Source organism: Bubalus bubalis, chromosome 22 (genome assembly GCF_019923935.1).
Source record: "Bubalus bubalis isolate 160015118507 breed Murrah chromosome 22, NDDB_SH_1, whole genome shotgun sequence".
NCBI classification, from domain to species: Eukaryota; Metazoa; Chordata; class Mammalia; order Artiodactyla; family Bovidae; genus Bubalus; species Bubalus bubalis.
In genome coordinates, this window is record NC_059178.1 from 46,879,979 (window position 1) to 46,903,271 (window position 23,293).

At 39.2% G+C, this 23,293-nt stretch overlaps 1 pseudogene; it reads right to left on the reverse strand.

The window, feature by feature from the left end:
* Positions 1-7,076: 7,076 nt before the first annotated feature.
* Positions 7,077-21,472, reverse strand: LOC102410358 (annotated as a pseudogene).
* Between the last annotated feature and the right edge of the window lie 1,821 nt (positions 21,473-23,293).

Sequence of the window (23,293 nt, forward strand, 5' to 3'; positions counted from 1 at the left end):
TCAAGCCAGCATGCTTTTTTCCCCTGTATTAATCTTGGAAGATTCAGACTTAAAAAAAAAAAAGAAAGAAAAGAAAAAAAGCATCAATATATCCCTTTGCTTTGGAGCAGTAATCATTTTGGCCTTTTCCTGAGCTCTCCTTAGCTGCTCCCAGCACCGCTACCTGTTGGTTCTTTCTTGCCTTTTGTTGCGATTCTTTCTTCTCCACATCCTGGCATTTGTCTGAGACCTCCTACAATCTTACTTATCTTCTTTCTCTTCAATCCCTGATTTCTTTTATACTGCAGACATTCTATTTTTATTTTACCTAAAATTCCCTTAGCTGATTTCATTTCTACAATGGCTTAAAGGTACAGGAGCAAACCCACTGCTCCAAGAACAGAAATCAAATATACGTATATGTATGTATGTAAAATATTGGAAGTTGATGGTCATATAAACTATGCACTATCCCTAGATTTGATGTAAATGAAAAATTTGGAAATGAAATATTCTTTGAGGTCTTTGGCAAAATAAATAAATATTTTAAAGTCTTAATGACTGTTAAAAAAAATCACTAATGTTTTAAGTGTCAAATTCTCCCCTTTGCTTATGATTCAAAGCACCTGGCTGTCAAGACCCTCTGTAATCTTAGTTTGTCACAAGCAACTTCATTCTTTCCCTTATGTATTCCTTCTTTTGCAGTCAGGCCAGTATCCTTAATGAATCCTCTAAAAGCAAGGCTAATTTCTGTTTTATGTCTATCCTTACCCTATTACATTTTTCCTCAATTGTCCTTATGCTTTTCTATTTACCCACTCTTATGCATTTTAGTGGAGAAGAAAATGGCAACCCACTCCAGTGTTCTTGCCTGGAGAATCCCATGGATGGAGGACCCTGCTGGGCTCCAATCCATGGGGTCACTAAGAGTCAGACACGACTGAACGACTTCACTTGGACTTTTCACTTTCATGCATTGGAGAAGGAAATGGCAACCCACTCCAGTGTTCTTGCCTGGAGAGTCCCAGGGACGGGGGAGCCTGGTGGGCTGCCATCTATGGGGTCGCACAGAGTTGCACACGACTGAAGGGACTTAGCAGCAGCAGCAGCATGCATTTTAGACACTCCACTACAGGTCATGCAGCCTCCAGAAATCTTCTCCAGGACAGCCAGCCTACAGTTATTTGATCTTAACTGAGCTCACACTACACCATATGTTCATGATGATTCCCTTACACTACACATTACCTGCTTTGGCATGAAGATGGGTTTTCTATCTGGTGAGAAGCTAGAGGTGAGTGAATCTAATCTTCTACTCTCAGTAGCATAAGTATGACATTGGAATCATAAAAAAAAAAAAAAAAATTGGAATTGAGTCCATCTCAGCCACTGAGTATGCTTTCTTGGGTGAGTTATAATTTTCTGATTTTCCTCACTTATGAAATGGTGATAATACCATTAGACAGAGTTGATTTGAAATAAGAAATAATATAGGCTTCCCTGGTGGCTCAGACAATAAAGAATCTTCATGTAATACAGGAGACCCAGGTTCAATCCCTGTGTCAGGAATATCTCCTGGAGAAGGGAATGCCTACCCACTCCAGTATTCTTTCCTAGAGAATCCCATAAATAAAGGAGCCTGGCAGGCTACAGTCCATGGGGTCGCAAACAGTTGTACATGACTGAGTGATTAAACACACACACACACACAAATAGAAATAATATACATTTTATCCTCGAGTAGTTATCAAGAAATGCCAATGTTTTATATCAATCTACTTGCAGTTCAAGTCCCAGTGGTGTAGGCAACGTTACCCTAAGAAAGGTATCCATTGTACTCATGGGGTTGTGTGATTTAAGCTAGCCATAAAAGAGTATATCTTTGGGTAAAGTCAAATACCCTATTACTTCTACCCCTCTGTTTCTCATATTTTGCCCAGGTGTAATTCATGATCCTGACTCACCACTAAAATAGTTCAGGGCATCTTCTCAAAGGAACAAATAGTTGCAGACCTTATTTCTTTTCTCCTACTCTTGCATCAGAAATGTCTTATCACTGTTCCACAGATTGTTTTATCAAGCCCTTCAGGTTGGAAGAGTGGTCCTCAACTGGGGATGTATAAAGAATTTCTGAGAGGTACAAGGATGTGGATAGATTTAAGAGAATTAATCCCTAGATTCTCAACTGTGTTGTTCAGAACCTCAACTCTCTTCCTATTTCTCACAGTAATAATTGGTTTATTGACCAAAGGAAAGCCAGCAGAGCACCAAACAAAGGGAAATGGGTCATTTCTTTATCATCAAGTACTGTAACTGCCCTTTCATTTTGGTTGCCTAATGCCATATCACACGGACCACAGCCTGGTCTAACTAAGTGAAACTAAGCCATGGCCTGTGGAGCCACCCAAAAAGGGTGGGTCATGGTGGAGAGGTCTGACAGAATGTGGTCCACTGGAGAAGGGAATGGCAATCCACTTCAGTACTCTTGCCTTGAGAACCACATGAACAGTAGGAATAGGCAAAATGATAGGATACTGAAAGAGGAACTACCCAGGTCAGTTCAGTTTAGTTCAGTCGCTCAGTTGTGTCTGACTCTTTGCGACCCCATGAATCACATGAAGCCAGGCCTCCCTGTCCATCACCATCTCCCGGGGTTCACTCAAACTCAGTTCCATCGAGTCAGTGATGCCATCCAGCCATCTCATCCTCTGTCATCCCCTTTTCCTCCTTCCCCCAATCCATCCCAGCATCAGAGTCTTTTCCAATGAGTCAACTCTTCACATGAGGTGGCCAAAGTACTGGAGTTTCAGCTTTAGAATCATTCATTTCAAAGAACACCCAGGGCTGATCTCCTTTAGAATGGACTGGTTGGATCTCCTCGCCGTCCAAGGGACTCTCAAGAGTCTTTTACAACACCACAGTTCAAAAGCATCAATTCTTCGGCGCTCAGCTTTCTTCATAGTCCAACTCTCACATCCATACATGACCACTGGAAAAACCGTAGCCTTGACTAGACGGACCTTTGTGGGCAAAGTAATGTCTCTGCTTTTCAATATGCTATCTAGGTTGTTCATAACTTTCATTCCAAGCAGTAAGAGTCTTTTAATTTCATGGCTGCAATCACAATCTACAGCTATTTGGGAGCCCAAAAAGATAAAGTCTGACACTGTTTTCACTGTTTCCCCATCTATTTGCCATGAAGTGATGGGACCAGATGCCATGATCTTCGTTTTCTGAATGTTGAGCTTTAAGCCAACTTTTTCACTCTCCTTTTTCACTTTCATCAAGAGGCTTTTTAGTTCCTCTTCATTTTCTGCCATTAGGGTGGTGTCATCTGCATATCTGAGGCTATTGATATTTCTCCCAGCAATCTTGATTACAGCTTGTGCTTCTTCCAGCCCAGCGTTTCTCATGATGTACTCTGCACAGAAGTCAAATAAGCAGGGTGACAATGTCAGCCTTGACACCCTGTTTCCTATTTTGAACCAGTCTGTTGTTCCATGTCTAGTTTTAGCTGTTGCTTTCTGACCTGCATACAGGTTTCTCAAGAGGCAGGTCAGGAGGTCTGGTATTCACCTCTTTCAGAATTTTCCACAGTTTATTGTGATCCACACAGTCAAAAACTTTGGCATAGTCAATAAAACAGAAATAGATGTTTTTCTGGAAGTCTCTTGCTTTTTCAATGATCCAGCGGATGTTGGCAATTTGATCTCTGGTTCCTCTGCCTTTTCTAAAACCTGCTTGAACATCTGCAAGTTCATGATTTACATACTACTGAAGCCTGGCTTGGAGAATTTTGAGCATTACTTTACTAGTGTGTGAGATGAGTGCAATTGTGCGGTAATTTAAGCATTCTTTGTCATTGCCTTTCTTTGGGATTTGCAGCCCAGGTCAGTAGGTGCCCAATATACTACTGCTGATCAGTGGAGAAATAACTCCATAAAGGATGAAGGGATGGAGCCAAAGCAAATGTTGTGGATATAACGGGTGATGGAAGCAAGGTCTGATGCTATAAGAGCAATATTGCATAGGAACCTGAAATGTTAGATCCATTAATCAAGGCAAATTGGTAGTGGTCAAACAGTTGATGGAAAGAGTAAATGCTGACATTCTAGGAGTCAGCGAACTAAAATGGATTGGAATGGGTGAATTTAACTCAGGTGACCATCATATCTACTACTGCGGGCAGGAATCCCTTAGAAGAAATGGGGAAGCCATCATGGTCAACAAAAGAGTCTGAAATGCAGTACTTGGATGCAATCTCAAAAACAACAGAATGATCTCTGTTCATTTCCAAGGCAAACCATTCAGTATGGCAGTAATCCAAGTCTATGCCCCAACCAGTAATGCTGAAGAAGCTGAAGTGGAATGGTTCTAAAAAGACCTACAAGACCTTTTAGAACTAACACCCAAAAATGATGTCCTTTTAATTATAGGGGACTGGAATGCAAAAGTAGGAAGTCAAGAAACACCTGGAGTAACAGGCAAACTTGGCCTTGGAATACAGAATTAAGCAGGGCAAAGGCTAAGAGTTTTGTCAAGAGAACACACAGGTCATAGCAAACACCCTCTTCCAACAACACAAGAGAAGACTCTACACATCGACATCACCAGATGGGCAACACCAAAATCAGATTGATTATATTCTTTGCAGCCAAAGATGGAGAAGCTCTATATAGTCAACAAAAACAAGACCAGGAGCTGACTGTGGCTCAGATCATGAACTCCTTATTGCCAAATTCAGACTGAAATTGAAGAAACTAGGGAAAAACCACTAGATGATTCAGGTATGACCTAAATAAATTCCATTATGATTGTATAGTGCAAATGAAAAATAGATTTAAAGGCCTAGATCTGATAGATAGAGTACCTGATGAACTATGGTCAGACGTTCATGACATTGTACAGGAGACAGGGATTAAGACCATCCCCATGAAAAGGAAATGCAAAAAAGCAAAATTACTGTCTGAGGAGGCCTTACAAATAGCTGTGAAAAGAAGAGAAGCAAAAAGCAAAGGAGAAAGGGAAAGATTTAAGCATCTGAATGCAAAGTTCTGAAAAATAGCAAGAAGAGATAAGAAAGCCTTTCTCAGCGATCAATGCAAAGAAATAGAGGAAAACAACAGAATGGGAAAGACTAGAGATCTCTTCAAGAAAATTAGAGATGTCAAGGGAACATTTCATGCAAAGATGGGCTCGATAAAGGACAGAAATGGTATGGACCTAACAGAAGCAGAAGATATTAAGAAGAGGTGGCAAGAATACACAGAAGAACTATACAAAAAAGATCTTCATGATCAAGATAATCACGATGGTGTGATCACTCACCTAGAGCCAGATATCCTGTAATGTGAAGTCAAGTGGGCCTTAGAAAGCATCACTATGAACAAAGCTAGTGGAGGTGATGGAATTCCAGTTGAGCTACTTCAAGTCCTGAAAGATGATGCTGTGAAAGTGCTGCACTCAATATGCTAGCAAATTTGGAAAACTCAGCAGTGGCCACAGGACCAGAAAAAGTCAGAGTTTATTCAAATCCCAAAGAAAGGCAATGCTAAAAAATGCCCAAACTACCTCACTATTGCACTCATCTCACATGCTTGTAAAGCAATGCTCAAAATTCTCCAAGCCAGGCTTCAGCAATATGTGAACCGTGAACTTCCTGATGTTCAAGCTGGTTTTAGAAAAGGCAGAGGAACCAGAGACCAAATTGCCAACATCCTCTGGATCATCAAAAAAGCAAGAGAATTCCAGAAAAAAACATCTATTTCTGCTTTATTGACTATGCCAAAGCTTTTGACTGTGTGGATCACAATAAACTGTGGAAAATTCTGAAAGAGGTGAATACCAGACCACCTGGCCTGCCTCTTGAGAAACCTGTATGCAGGTCAGGAGGCAAGAGTTAGAACTGGACATGGAGCAGCAGACTGTTTCCAAATAGGAAAAGGAGTACACCAAGGCTGTATACTGTCACCCTACTTATTTGACTTCTGTGCAGAGTACATCATGAGAAACACTGGGCTGGAAGAAGCACAAGCTGGAATCAAGATTGCCAGGAGAAATATCAATAACATCAGATATGCAGATGACAACACCCTAATGGCAGAAAATGAAGAGGAACTAAAAAGCCTCTTGATGAAAGTGAAAGAGGAGAGTGAAAAAGTTGGCTTAAAACTCAACATTCAGAAAACGAAGATCATGGCATCTGGTCCCATCACTTCATGGCAAATAGATGGGGAAACAGTGAAAACAGTGTCAGACTTTATCTTTTTGGGCTCCCAAATCACTGCAGATGGTGATTGCAGCCATGAAATTAAAAGACTCTTACTGCTTGGAATGAAAGTTATGAGCAACCTAGATAGCATATTGAAAAGTAGAGACATTACTTTGCCCACAAAGGTCCGTCTAGTCAAGGCTACGGTTTTTCCAGTGGTCATGTATGGATGCGAGAGTTGGACTATGAAGAAAGCTGAATGCTGAAGAATTGGTGCTTTTAAACTGTGGTGTTGAAGAAGACTGTTGAGAGTCCCTTGGACGGCAAGGAGATCCAACCAGTCCATTCTAAAGGAGATCAGCCCTGGGTGTTCTTTGGAAGGAGTGATGCTTAAAAAGCTGAAACTCCAGTACTTTGGCCACCTCATGTGAAGAGTTGACTCATTGGAAAAAATTCTGATACTGGGAGTGTTTGGGGGCAGGAGGAGAAGGGGACGACGGATGATGAGATGGCTGGATGGCATCACCGACTTGATGGATGTCAGTTTGAGTGAACTTCGGGAGTTGGTGATGGATAGGGAGGCTTGAGTGAGTGAGTGAGTGAATGGAGTGGCTCAGTCGTGTTCGACTCTTTGTGAGCCTTTGGACTGTAGCCCCCCAGGCTCCTCCGTCCATGGGATTCTCAGGCAAGAATTCTGAAGTGAGTTGCATTTCCTTCTCCAGGAGATCTTCCCGACCCAGGGATCGAACCCAGGTCTCCCACATTTCAGGCAGACACTTTACCGTCTGAACTGAAGGGTTTACAGGCCATCAAATGGACATGACCTATAAAGGCAATTTTGACGGTTTTACATAGAAATGACCTCTAATGGAAGAGAACATAAATGGGAACTATTTGAGATACATTTCTATGTAAAATGTAGTTTGCACATAATTCAGCATTTTAAATGAGCACTCTGCAACCGAGACCAAATATCAATCATCTCTTGAGGTTTTCTACTATGTACCAACATCAAATCTACATAGGAACAAATGTTACTCCTGCTTTTCTCTTCTATATCAAATGTCCTGAAGCCTTCGTGTCTCTCTGGAGAGAGGCTGAATTTCTGAAGGCATATTCCAGTATAAACATCATCGACAGGGTAGAGAATGACCGGGTCAGTCACATTGTACAGTCTCAGGGCCAGGTGGCTGGACTAGAGGAATCCGCCTCCTCCTGCATAAGGCAGGTAGACTCCAGTGTAAACAACTTCCAGGATGTAGTACTTGAGTTTCTTATCCCTATGAGGTCCAGCATTATGAATCACGTCACCAATAAACAAATATTTGGCTTTGTTCCTGGATAAGCTATTCAAGTAATTCAGGAGATGATGGGTGTTCACAAAAACATCATCATCACCCTTGAACACAAACTCGGCATTTGGGCAGGAAGTGCTCACCCACCTGAGAAAGAGTACTTCTTTCAGAGACAAGTTGAAGAATGTATCTCTGTAGTTCCACAAAAGAATGTCTTGGTGCTTCTCACTCTCATATTTCAGCATATCTGAAAGGCCAGGACGGTTGTCCTTTGTGGGGGTCTGGCCCAATAAGAAGACTCGCACCACCGTTTGGTTCCCCACATTGGTTTCTTTACCCCAAGATTCCCAAATCCCCTGGAGTGCTGCAATTCGTGGGGTCACAAAGAGTTGGACACGGCTGATCAACTGAACTGAACTGAACTGAATGCCATCTAGCAAACTATACTATAGTTTGCTATATATAGTTTTATATACTATAAACCAAACCTACTGGTTTAAACCAATAATAATTCATCACATTATCATTTATATGTCGTCATTCTTCCTGTCTTGCCTGAGCTCATTCATGGTGCTATATTCAGCTGATGGGTTGGCTAGGTAGGGCTCAACATAGACACTAAGGAAGGTTGGGCTCACCCTCTCATCTAGTTTCAGGGCCTTTGTTTCATAGTTTCCTAATAATTCAGTAGTCTAATTGGGGCTTCCTAACTTGGTGATGGAATGTTTGAAAACAGCAGTAATAGAAGTCTCAAACCCTTTCAATATTTAGCCCTGGAAGTTGCATATACTTCACTGCATTCGATGGTCAATGCAAACAACAGAGGCAGTCTATATGAATGGAGAGGAGATTAGACTCCACCTCTTAATGGGATGAACTACAACGTCACACTGCAGAGGATTTGCAGGATGGGAAGGGAGATGTGATCATCATTTCAAACCATTCAGCCCATGCCTCCAACCATCTCATTAAATGATGAGTTTCAAAAAGTGTATTACTTTTTAACAAAAAACTATTTATCAAAAATTATATTTATATAGCAAAGTGAACACTGGCAGCCACCAGAAGCTGGGACAACCTAGGAATAGGTTGTCCCCCAGGGCCTCTAGAGAGCATGAAGCCATGCTGATGACTTAATTTCAGCTCAGTAAAACTAATTCTGGACTTCTGATTTCCAGAACTACAAGAGAATAAATCTGTGTTTTAAACAAACCATTTTGTGTTAACTTGTTACAGCAACCATGGGAAATATACATCAGACACTTTGAATGATAGCAACAGAGATAATTACAGAAAAAAAGAAAAAAAGTATAAAAAGTGTGTATAACAGTATTTTTAGAAAGTTCTATTACTCCAGCATAAAAATGTAAATAAAATACACATCTTAATATGAAAAAATATATATTAAATTTTTGCCTTTTATCAGGGCCTAATAATAATCATTATAACATATTCCATAAGTATTATTTTAACACTTAGAGCTCTTTGGTTAAATAAATACTTTTAAAATTCAATTTATGCACATAATTTGTTTCAATAATATTTTACATTGATCAATAAAATATCACTCAATAATATGACATGGGCTATTTATTAAAATACAATTCTGCAAGGGAAAAGGAACAGAAATATTATTTTAAAAAGTTAAAGAATGGATACAAAGTTTCCAACTATAGAACTATTAGTAATTATTTTCCAACTAATTTGTAAAGCATATGAAATAGATACTGCTGGATATTAAATTACCTTTGTAGCTACTGTAAATCTTTAATAGCTTTATTTAAAATATTATTATTTACAGGACACAAAAATTATACTCTCATATCTATAATTAAAAAAATTTAAAAGCCAACTTAAAGCATTTTTTAAGGAGTACATAACCAAATTAACCTGAACCATCCCTTTGCCAGAGCACATTACCAATTATGCTGTCTATTCCAGTAGTTTTAGGTTGCCCTAACACTCACAGGTACCATTTTTTTTCCTCCTAAATTCAGGAAGACTTGTTTCTATCTGGAGCTACCCAGCATACACATTCATTTGCATAATGTAATTCAATCATTAGACAATAATCATGTTTCTTTCTTCTCCAAATCATCTCTTTATTCTTGAGATTCTTAAACTTTCTCTGCCATGAATTTGGTTAGCAGCTGGATAAAGGCTGTGATTCATTTTCAGAATGATAATTTTAAGTGATAAAACAAGATATATAAGATTATATACAAGAAACCAATTACATTAAAATACAGTCACAATATATTATAAAATCTAAATTTGTGATGAGAACTGTGTATTGCATGATTGTCTCACACAGAACAAAACTAAGCAACAATTCTAATAACTAGTATAATTTTGAGTGAAATCTCAAGGTATCTATGGCCATAGTAATGTAATGTGAAAATGTCTGTGGTGTCTATTGTTGACAGCCTGGGGAGCTGTTAATAATATTGTGGTTTGTAGCTTACATTCACAACTGAAAGAAAAAATGAATTTCAGTTAGATGCTAATGAAGAGAAAGATGCAATTTTTCCCCATCCTAATTTGTGCCCCACTAAAATTTAAACATAAATCATTTGGGAGGTTTTGGACACCAAACACCCTCTTCCAACAACACAAGAGAAGACTCTACACATGGACATCACCAGATGGTCGACACTGAAATCAGATTGATTATATTCTTTGCAGCCAAAGATGGAGAAGCTCTATACAGTCAACAAAAACAAGATTAGGAGCTGACTGTGGCTCAGATCATGAACTCCTTATTGCCAAATTCAGACTGAAATTGAAGAAACTAGGGAAAACCACTAAACCATTCAGGTATGACCTAAATCAAATCCCTTATGCTTATACAGTGGAAGTGAGAAATAGATTTAGGGGACTAGATCTGATACATAGAGTGCCTGATGAACTATGGACGGAGGTTCATGACATTGTACAGGAGACAGGGATCAAGACCATCCCCATGGGAAAGAAATACAAAAAAGCAAAATGGCTGTCTGAGGAGGCCTTACAAATAGCTGTGAAAAGAAAAGAAGTGAAAAGCAAAGGAGAACAGGAAAGAAATAAGCATCTGAATGCAGAGTTCCAAAGAATAGCAAGAAGAGATAAGAAAACCTTCCTCAGTGATCAATGCAAAGAAATAGAGGCACACCACAGAATGGGAAAGACTAGAGATTTCTTCAGGAAAATTAGAGATACCAAGGGAATATTTCATGCAAAGATGGGCTCGATAAGGGCAGAAATGGACCTAACAGAATCAGAAGATATTAAGAAGAGGTGGCAAGAATACACAGAAGAACTGTACAAAAAGGAGCTTCACGACCAAGATAATCACGATATGTGATCATTCACCTAGAGCCAGACATCCTGGAATGTAAAGTCAAGTGGGCCTTAGAAAGCATCACTATAAACAAAGCTATTGGAGGTGATGGAATTCCAGTTGAGCTATTTCAAATCCTGAAGATGATGCTGTGAAACTGCTGCACTCAATATGCCAGCAAATTTGGAAAACTCAGCAGTGGCCACAGGACTGGAAAAGGTTAGTTTTCATTCCAATCCCAAAGAAAGGCAATGCCAAAGAATGCTCAAACTACCTCACAATTGCATTTATTTCACATGTTAGTAAAGTAATGCTCAAGATTCTCCAAGCCAGGCTTCAGCAATATGTGAACCATGAACTTACAGATGTTCAAGCTAGTTTTAGAAAATGTAGAGGAACCAGAGATCAAATTGACAACATCTGCTGGATCATCGAAAAATCAAGAGAGTTCCAGAAAAACATCTATTTCTGCTTTACTGACTATGCCAAAGCCTTTGACTGTGTGGATCACAATAAACTGTGGAGAATTCTGAAAGAGATGGGAATACCAGACCATCTGACCCGCCTCTTGAGAAACCCATATGCAGGTCAGGAAGCAACAGTTAGAACTGGACATGGAACAACAGACTAGTTCAAAATAGGAAAAGGAGTACATCAAGGCTGTATATTGTCACCCTACTTATTTAACTTACATGCAGAGTACATCATGAGAAACACTGGGCTGGAAGAAGCACAAGCTGGAATCAAGATTGCCAGGAGAAATATCAATAACCTCGGATATGCAGATGACACCACCCTTATGGCAGAAAGGGAAGAGGAACTAAAAGCCTCTTGATGAAAGTGAAAGTAGAGATTGAAAAAGTTGGCTTAAAGCTCAACATTCAGAAAACGAAGATCATGGCATCTGGTCCCATCACTTCATGGGAAATAGATGGGGAAACAGTGGAAACAGTGTCAGACTTTATTTTTGGGGGCTCCAAAATCACTGCAGATGGTTACTTCAGCCATGAAATTAAAAGACGCTTACTCCTTGGAAGGAAAGTTATGACCAACCTAGATAGCATATTGAAAAGCAGAGACATTACTTTGCCAACAAAGGTTCGTCTAGTCAAGGCTGTGGTTTTTCCAGTAGTCATGTATGGATGTGAGAGTTGGACTGTGAAGAAGGCTGAGTGCCGAAGAATTGATGCTTTTGAACTGTGGTGTTGGAGAAGACTCTTGAGAGTCCTTTGGACTGCAAGGAGATCTAACCAGTCCATTCTGAAGATCAGCCCTGGGATTTCCTTGGAAGGAATGATGCTAAAGCTGAAACTCCAGTACTTTGGCCATCTCATGCGAAGAGTTAACTCATTGGAAAAGACTCTGATGCTGGGAGGGATTGGGGACAGGAGGAGAAGGGGATGACAGAGGATGAGATGGCTGGATGGCATCACTGACTCGATGGACATGAGTTTGAGTGAGTTGGTGATTGACAGGGAGGCCTGGTGTGCTGCAATTCATGGGGTTGCAAACAGTCGGACATGACTGAGTGACTGAACTAAACTGAACTGGACACCTTGTTGAGGCTCACAAGTTTAATGTGTTTAGTTTCTATCTCCCCAACTAAACTGGGGCATTTCTTCAGAAACCCAGTGAGCATATGGATAAGAAGTATGTTCATAGGAAATGCTGAATATATATTTAGAGAAATAGTTAATGAACTACTAAAGGCCAAGGTCACTTGTCCTAGGTTGTAAAAGCAGGAAGTCTCTAACCTCAGACTCTGATTTTAGCTCTGACACTAAATTGTGTCCTAATGCATTGTGTCTATCAATCTATTTATCTAAATATCTACTCATTTAAAAAAATATTATTTATACTCTTACTACAAGTCAAATATATTTTAGGTGTCCAACATCAAAATCTGTCTAATTATTGATCCACACTTCTTTCTCTCTTATCACTTATAGATATCTTTATAATATTCTGTAAGTTGTTACACTGTTGTTTTTCATGCATTCTACCTCTTGAAACCCACAGAACACATTTATCTAAAGCTCTTATCATGTTTGGGGAAAGTTCAGAGAATGCCTGGTCACAGAACAGAGGCATAATTCTGTTAGTACTTTTAACCATGTAAGTATTAAAAAAAAAAATTGTATGTATTATAACATCTCAGTCTCTGTGGGGTCTCTGGGACCTGGTTCGCACAAGGTTTGTTTGAGTCCTCTGAGTGTCTCTAGAAGTTATGGGGTTTGATTCTAAACACAATTTCACCATTCCTACCATTTTGCTGGGGCTTCTCCTTTGCCCTTGGACATGGGGTATGTCCTCAAAGTCTTTCCAGCACCCTACAGTCACCACTCTAGCTCCTACTCTCTTGCTGGGGACTCTTCTCAGTACTGTGCTTGAATGTCTCCTGTGGAGGTATGGGTCAGCAGAGCCTACTGCAGGGGCAGGGGCTCTGGGTGCAGCAGACCTGGGTATGGCATAAGCCCTCTTGGAGGAGGTTGCCATTAACCCCATCATAGAGACACCAGAACTTACACAGGACTGGGAAACAGACTCTTGGAGGGAACAAACAAACCTTTTGCACACCAGGACCCAGGAGAAAGGAGCAGTCCAGGAGTTCGTGGCAGAGGTGTGGTTCGGCGGAGGCCTGTTGCAGGGTTGGGGGCACTGAGTACAGTGGTGCATTCATGGGACTGTATTTTCTGAAGGAGCTCACCATTATCTTCACTACCTCCACCATAGTTTGGCTTCAGGTCGAATAACGGGGGGTGGGGGGGACAACCCCTCCTGTCAACAGAAAAGTGGATTAAAGATTTACTATGCATGACCCCCCCCCCCCCATCAGAACAAGACTCAATACCCCCTCAGTCAGTCTCTCCCATCAGGAACCTTCCATAAGCCATATACTTCCATATACTTGTTCAACAAAGGGCAGACAGAATGAAAACCACAATCACAGAAAACTAACCAATCTGATCACATGGACCACAGCCTTGTCTAACTCAATGAAACTATGACCTATGTCATGTAGGGCCACCCAAGACAGACGGGTCATGGTGGAGACTTCTGACAAAACGTGGTCCACTGGAGAAGGGAATGGCAAACCAATTCAGTATTCTTGCATTAAGAACCCCATGAACAGTATGAAGAAGCAAAACGATAGGACACTGAAGGAGGAACTCCTCAGGTCGGTAGGTGCCCAATACGCTACTGGAGATCAGTTGAGAAATAACTCCAGAAAGAATGAAGAGATGGAGCCAAAGCAAAAACAACACCCAGTTGTGGATGTGACTGGTGATAGAAGCAAGGTCTGATGCTGTAAAGAGCAATATTGCATAGGAACCTGGAATGTTAGGTCCATGAATCAAGGTGAATCGGCAGTGGTCAAACAAGAGATGGCAACAGTGAACATTGACATTCTAGGAATCAGTGAACTAAAATGTACTGAAGTGGGTGAATTTAATTCAGATGACCATTATATTTGCTACTGTGGGCAAGAATCACTTAGAAGAAATGGGGTAGCCTTCATAGTCAACAAAAGAATCCAAAATGCAGTACTTGGGTGCAATCTCAAAAATGACAGAATGACCTCTGTTCATTTCCAAGGCAAACTATTCAATATCACAGTAAACCAAGTCTATGCCCCGACCAGTAATGCTGAAGAAGTTGATGTTGAACCATTTTATGAAGACCAAAACACCTTCCAGAATTTACACCCCCAAAAGATGTCCTCTTCATTATAGGGGACTGGAATGCAAAAGCAGAAGTCAAGAAATACCTGGACTAATAGGCAAGTTTGGCCTTGGAGTACTGAAAGAAGCAGGGCAAAGGCTAATAGAGTTTTGCCAAGAGAACACACTGGTCATAGCAAACACCCTCTTCCAACAACACAGGAGAGGACTCTACACATGGACATCACCAGATGGTCAACACTGAAATCAGATTAATTATATTCTTTGCAGCCAAAGATGGAGAAACTCTATATTGTCTGCAAAAACAAGACTGGGAGCTGACTGTGGCTCAGATCATGAACTCCTTATTGCCAAATCAGACTTAAATTGAAGAAAGTACAGAAAACCACGAGTCCATTAAAGTATGACGTAAGTCAAAGCCCTTATAATTATACAGTGGAAGTGACAAATACATTCATCGGATTAGATCTGATTATGAACAGAGGTTCATGACAGTGTACAGGAGGCAGTGATCAAGACCATCCCCAAGAAAAAGAAATTCAAAAAGGCAAAATGGTTGCCTGAGGAGGCCTTACAAGTAGCTGTGAAAGCAAGAGAAGTGAAAGGCAAAGGAGTAAAGAAAAGATATACCCACCTGAATGCAGAGTTCCAAAGAATAGCAAAGAGAGATAAGAAAGCCTTCCTCAGTGATCAGTGCAAAGAAATAGAGGAAAACAATAGAATGGGAAAGACTAAAGATCTCTTCAAGAAAATTAGAGAAGAAAATTAAAGGTACAAATGGAACATTGCATGCAAAGATGGGCCCAATAAAGGACAGAAATATTATACACCTAACAGAAGGAGAAATTATTAAGAAGAGGTGGCAAGAATACACAGAAGAACTATACAAAAAAATCTTCATGACCTAGATAATGATGATGGTATGATCACTCACCTAGAAGCAGATGTCCTGGAATGTGAAGTCAAGTGGGCCTTAGGAAGCATCACTACAAACAAAGCTAGTGGAGGTGATGGAATTCCAGTTGAGTTACTTCAAATCCTAAAACATGATGCTGTGAAAGTGCTGCACTTAATATACCAGTAAATTTGGAAAACTCAGCAGTGGCCATAGGACTGGAAAAGGTCAGTTTTCATTCCAATCTTGAAGAAAGGAAATGCCAAAAGAATGCTCAAACCACCACACAACTGCACTCATCTCACAAGCTAGCAAAATAATCCTCAAAATTATCCAAGCCAGGCTTCAACAGCATGTGAACCATGAACCTCCAGATGTTCAAGCTGGATTTAGGAAAGGCAGCAGAACCAGAGATAAAATCACCAACATCCGTTGGATCATTGAAGAAGCGTGAGAGTTCCAGAAAAACTTCTACTTCTGCTTTATTGACTATGCCAAAGTCTTTGACTGTGTGGATCACAGCAAATTGTGGAAAATTCTTAAAGAAATGGGAATACCAGACCACCTGACCTGCCTCCTGAGATATCTGCATGCAGGTCAAGGAGCAACAGTTAGGACTGGACATGGAAAAACAGACTGGTTCCAAATCCAGAAAGGGGTATGTTGTGGTTGTATATTGTCACCTTGTTTATTTAAGTTATATGAACAGTACATCATGAGAAATGATGGACTGGATGAAGCACAAACTGGAATCAAGATCGCTGGGAGAAATACCAATAACCTCAGATATGCAGATGACACCACACTTATGGCATAAAACAAAGAAGAACTAAAGAACCTCTTGATGAAAGTGAAAGAGGAGAGTGAAAAAGTTGGCTTAAAACTCAATATTCAGAAAACCAAGATCATGGCATCTGGTCCCATCATTTCATGGCAAATAGATGGGGAAACAATGGAAACAGTGACAGACTTTATTTTTGAGGGCTCCAAAATCACTGCAGATGGTGACTCCAACCTTGAAATTAAAAGACGCTTGTTCCTTGGAAGCAAAGTTATGACCGACCTAGAAAGAATTTTAAAAACAGAGACATTACTTTGCCAACAAAGGTCCGTCAAGTCAAAGCTATGGCTTTTCCATTAGTCAGGTATGGATGTGAGAGTTGGACTCTAAAAAGAAACTTGAGCACCAAAGATTTGATGCTTTTGAACTGTGGTGTTGGAAAAGACTCTTGAGAGTACCTTGGACAGCAAGGAGCTCCAACCAGTCCATCCAAAAGGAAATAGGTCCTGAATATTCATTGGAAAAACCGATGCTGAGGCTGAAACCCCAATACTTTGGCCACTTAATGTGAGGAACTAACTCATTTGAAAAGACCCTGATCCTGGGAATGATGGAAGGTGGGAGGAGAAGGGGATGACAGATGGTTGGATGGTGTCACCAACTCAATGGACATGAGTTTGAGTAAGCGCTGGGAGTTGGTTTTGGACAGGGAAGCCTGGCATGCTGCAGTCCATGAGGTCATGAAGAGTCTGGCATGACTGAGTGACCTAACTGAAGTGAACTTATTATCACATGTTCAATAGATGATGAATTAAATAGCCTCTCTAAGAAATAAAATAGGTAAGATCAAGAATGGAAGGTTAACTAAAGCTGAAAAATAATATATAATGCTTTCAACATAAAATAAGGCACCAAGTTCCTACATTCCCTAGAACATGCATTGTGCAATAATTCATTCAAACAAATATTGAGTGCCTACTCCAGACTATTTTCTGTATCTGAATGTAACTATGTTGTAACATACATGAATTTTCATTGCTGAAAGTGACATTCCATCATGTAAAAAATTTCCCTCTGTGTGAAAGCTAAACTTTGTCACAGAAAAATGTAAACTAAATCCAGATCTGAGTGTAGTGGTCTGACTTGCTGAATTTGCCAGTTTAAGAGGGTGGGGGGGAAAGAAGTGGTTATTCAGATAGAATTTCCCTTTATTTTCAACTCTGAGTTTAAGATTATTCTCAGAATGTCAAAGACATTTATCTAGTACTTGGCTTTATAGCTAAATTAGCCTTACATCTAATCTACCCACATCTATTTTTTTTTCCTGTACATTTCCTGTTTAAGCCTGTAGGTGGAGAGAAAAAAAAATATGCTTAATAACTCTTCTTTAAATATAAATAACAAATACCACTTGCTGCTCTTCTTTGAAGAATTAAAATTGATTTTCTCCTTCTGGATGAGAGATGATCTGGCTTGGGTGAGCACACAGTGATTTCTATCACAAATGATGCTGCAGAGCTGTTTGCTCTGAGGAAAACAAAGTGTGGCTGAGACTGAGATAATTTGTCAAGCATTGAACAAAGGGTACAGTCTTCTGACAAACAAATCATGTTGGAAGCATTTGCTTTGTAGGTCCAAGAAAGCTTTCTTCAAAACCCTTTTGCTTTCAGCCTGCAATAGACAAGAAAGCCCTAAAAAACATCTTAAGCCAACACTGGGGCTCCCAAGTGGCACTAGTGGTAAAGAACCTGCCTGCCAATGCAGGAGATATAAGAGATGTGGTTCGATCCCTGGGTCAGGAAGATCCCGTGGATGAGGGCATGGCAACCCACTCCAGAAATCTAGCTCTGTCTGTTCCACAGAGGAGCCTGGCAGGCTAAGTCCATATGGTCGCAATGAGTCAGACACAACTGAAGCAAATCCACATTCATGCAAGCCAACATTGAATATAATGACTGAAGTATACAGTGAGGGAAACATAATTTACTGTTAACAGGATGACTCATCCATCAGAGGCACGGTTCTTTCTTCTGTTTTCACTAGCTGTAAGATATGGAGAGAAGCATTCCTGTGTCCCAGGAGTAAAGTTGACAAAGGAAATAAGATACATGGTCAAAGAATCATCTTGGCCCTTGGATTTTGCAAGACCTTGCTTTTACAAAAGCCATTTTGAAATGAACTAAAAGTTCCTCTTCTGTAAAAAGAGAGTGATTGCCCATGTCGAAGATCAGAAACACTTCTCAAATTATCAGTCCTATGTACTTTCCTTTTATATCATATAGTTTCATAAGTCTCTAACTCCATTTGAGTAAAAAAAAAAAATTGAAATATATTCAGCATTTGAACATTTTGAAACTTGATGAAATGTTCTTCTCAAACTTTTCCCTTTTTTTTTTTAATGTCAATAACTTTGTTCTATAATAACCAACATGTACAGAGGAATCACATTTACATTATTACCTGGAAAGTATAATCACACATTGGGTTTTGCTGCAGTGCCTAACATTTGGGGAAGGTTTTCATCACTCAGTACAAAAAATTCTACAGTCAATGGAGTCTCAAAGAGTCAGACAGGACTGAGCAACTAACACTTTCACTTTCACAAATGCATTTTAATTGTCTGCTGAACAAAGACATCCCAACCAAGCTCTTTGTCTGGGTGTGTACTGTTGTATTACAAAATATTAATTCCTGGCAAACACTGCACCCACCTGGCACCAAAGAAAAATTACATAACAATGAGCATGCATTCAGCCTCAGAGCTATGAGTTGTGCTTGCTACCTTGCCACTACATTTAAGCGGTGCAGGATCTGTGGATAACAAATGGTGTCTCTCTCTACCAGACCATGAAGTGAAGGTATTCAAATATTTCTAAATGTCCTCTTTCTCCTTATTCTCTCTCTTTTTTTAATTTTTCTCTTTTGATATTCATAATGATTTTAGAGATGATTACACTCAACTATCCCATTTTTCAGATGAGAAAACCAAGGCTCAGAATGGCTAACAAGTAGCAGAAGAGAGACAGATTGGAAATCAAAACTTAAGGACAACTGTGGTCTCAAAGCACTGAAGGAAGGTCAAGAGCAATCTCTGCAGTCTCTATTAGAGTCAGTGATATTTTTATTAAAAAACAAAAAACAACTCATTCAGCTGATCCTATAACAGACACTATAGACATGTAGGAGATTTTCAAAAAGAAAGAGCAACCCTCAAAGATATGCCGAAAGGAAACTTTTTCCTTAATTTCCAAATTAGATATTATCATTGTCTTGGAAATTTCTCCATAAAAGGTGATTATGTGTTATAGATATGAGGGATCCTTCATATCCTTAGTGACTCTAAATATAAGACTAAAGACATTAAAATGAATTTCTCTTGAATTACATTTTCGTTGACATATGAGTTGTCTATGCATGTCCTTATACTTTACATAAATTGACTTTACAACTTTTCATCAACCTTTACCTCTTATTTGAATTTTTACATTGGTTAGGTTTTTTTTTTTTTTTTGACACATATGCACACACATAAGTATGTGTATGCATACACACAAACATACTTACATGGATACAGATATATACAGTGAACTCATTTTGTATTAGAAATGCAAAATGACATCAAATTTATTCCAGTTTTAAAAATTTTTCTAAAATTTGCATTTTCTGTATAAAAATCACCTTCCTAGTAGATCTCTTTGCTGGTTCTTTATTTTTGTCACTATCACTAAAAACAGCTTTATTTCATATATTTCATTAAGAGCTTTCCTGATCAAGTTTTCTTTTTCAAACTAAGAAAAATGAAGGATCATCTTCCTAACAAAGTTCTTGTGGCCAGACAATAGTGGCTGACAAACATACCCTCCAGACTTCTTTCATGGTACAGTTCCCCAGCCAGACAATCTGGCTGAAAGATAAAAATTTGTAAACAACTGATGATTATGGCTTCTATGGTGTCCTCCAACCTCAAAGAGAATGAAATTGAACCTTACTTTCAGCCCTAAATTAATTTAAATTGAAATAGGAACAATTCTCACACATCTCTGAATACACACACAGTCACAAGTAATCAATTGAGACTGAAAACTGTGTAAGGAGGTAAACAGGGCTATAAAAATGCTTCATATTATTTAAAGGACAGTTTGAAAGTTCCTTCATTTTGGTTATACTAGTAAGTAATGCTGTTACAACTGAAAGTCAGGTCATTTTGATTCCAAAAGCTTTCCAGTGCAAGATGAAATGTCAACAAGTTTTAATAAAACACACAAAAAGGAAAAGGGGGCAATGTTTTAGTATTTTATAAAATGAATAAATTAATATGAACTAGTCTGCTTTATTTGTTTACAATGCTTATTCTTTTTTAAAGTCTTGTCATTATTCTCACTGTTTCAATTTTCTTTTAGACTCCTTTGTACACCCTCACAATACCCTTTAACCCAAAGCTCAAAGTTAATTTTGATTATTAACTCTACTCTTGTTTAATTAACACGTATAGGATGATGCATACTATAAGATATTTACTAGTCAACATACCCAGTGAATTTCAATTTTACAGTAGGTGCTTATGATTACATGAGTGAGAATTGGATTCTTTTATCATATTTTGTTTTTCTTATCCCATACAGTTTTTAAAGTCTACATCTCATGCCAGCTAACATAGAGTTATACCCACTGTGAACATCCAAGAAATCTATGGACACCAATAAAGATTAGATGAATAGGCACAAAGCTATTGAAAAGGCCAATCCATATTCATCACACATTTCTGTTTGACTTCTTGCTTTGGTTGATGTTCAAAAATAAAAGGATAAACAAAACAAACAAAAAAGCCAGGAAAATAAAAGCTTTCTTAATATTTTCAACTTTTTCAAGAATAACTTGTTTTGCTTCCCTACAGTTTGAAAATAAGTCATTTTGTGAGATTGATCCAAAGCTGGGATAAAGAATATGTTCTGAAAATCTCTTTTAGAAAGATTTATAATATTAACCTCAGGCTATTTTAGTTTCCGTCGATCTTTATGAAAACAGCCAAGAGATTCATTTGTTTTCCGAACAGTAGAAAGTTAACTTTTGTCAACCATGATTGAACAAATAACTCTGGGTCAAAGTGATTCAGTTGTGAAATGCCTGGGGTCCTGCCAGCCCCCTGGAATAGAGACTCAAAAAGCAGTCACTTTGGACCTAAGGTGCCCATTGCAGCCAGGGGCTAAATAATCTTACTCAATTTTTCTCAGAACACCATTATGAACCATCGTAAACCCAGGATTAATAGGAACAGGTTTGGTGACTACTTGTTGACACATGGCCAGCATGACTGGTCAGCAACTGAAGGTTCTATCAAACCATTCAGTCTTCCCTTTTATTATTATTTTCCTTAAAGCAACTAATTAATTATGTGATAATTTCAGTAAAATACTCAATTTCTTTATTGTCTTTTATTCTCTCAAAGGTGCCAGGGATTGATCTAAGGCTTTGAATTAGCATGACAGACACACTGTTTAGCTTAAGTAAGGGAGGCTAGGATCTAATACCTATTACCCCAGCTGTACAGTCTTTTTCAAATCCAAATTATTTATATGATATTATTATTACCAAAGACCTTCTTCTGCCAAGACTAAACACCTATCTAAGCATTCTTCTTACCTTAAAGAAGTTTGTCATCTTTGTCGTTCAATTGCACAGTTGTGTCCAAATATTTGCGACCCCATGGACTGTAGCATGCCTGGTCTCCCCATACTTCACCATCACCTGGAGCATGCTCAAACTCAGGTCTATCAAGTTGATGATGCCAACCAACCATCTCCTTTTTTGTTGTCCCCTTCTCCTCCTACTGTCAATCTTAATGAGGGTCTTTTTTAATGAGTCAGATCTTCATATCTCGTGGCCAAAGTATTGGAGCTTCTGCTTCAGCATCAGTCCTTCCAACGAATATTCAGGATTGATTTCCTTTAAAATTGACTGGTTTGATCTTGCAGTCCAAGGGACTCTCAAGAATCTTCTTCAACACCACAATTCAAAAACATAAATTCTTTGGGGATCAGTCTTCTTTACAGTCCAACTCTTCCATCTATTCATGACTACTGGAAAAATCATAACTTTGACTATATGGACCTTTGTTGCCAAAGTAATGTCTCTGCTTTCAAATATGCTATCAAGGTTGGTCAAAGCTTTTTTTTCCCAAGGAACAAGCATCTGTTACTTTCATGGCTGCAGTCACCATCTGCAGTGATTTTGGAGCCCAAGAAAATAAAGTCTCTCACTGTTTCCATTGTTTTCTCATCCATTTGGACACCATGCCATTCTCTTAGCTTTTTGAAAACTGAATTCTAAGCCAACTTTTTCACTCTCCTCTTTCACTTCCCTCAAGAGGCTCCTTAGTTCTTTGCTTTCTGCCACAAAGGTGATGTCATCTACATATCAGAGACTATTGATATTTCTCCCAGAAATCTTGATTCTAGTTTGTGCTTCATCCAGCCCAGCATTTCACATGGTATACTCTGAATATAAGGTAAATGAGCAGGGTGACAAAATACAGCCTTGACATACTCTATTCCCAATTTTGGGCAAGTTCATTGTTCCATGTCTAGTCCTAAGTGTTGTTTCTTGACCTGCATACAGGTTTGTAAGGAGGCAGGTAAGGTGGTCTGGTATTGCCAGCTCTTGAAGAATTTTCCACAGTTTGTTGTGATCCACACAGTCAAAGGTTTTGGAGTAGTCAATAAAACAGAAGTACAAGTTTTTCTGGAATTCTCTTGCTTTTTCTATGATTCAACTGATATTTGCAATTTGATCTCTGGTTCCTTTTCCTTATCTAAATCCAGCTTGCACATCTGTAAATTCACAGTTCATGGACTATCGAAGCCTCACTTGGAAAATTTTGAGCATTACTTTGCTAGTGTGTGAAATGAGTGCAATTCTCTGGTAGTTTGAAGATTCTTCGGCATTGCCTTCCCTTAGGACTGGAATGAAAACTGACATTTTCCAGTCCTGTGGACACTGCTGAGTTTTCCAAATTTGCTAGCATATTGTGTGCAGCACTTTGACAGTATCATCTTTCAGGTTTTGAAAGAGCTCAGGTGGAATTCCATCACCTCCACCAGATCTGTTCATAGTAATGTTTCCTAAGGCCCACT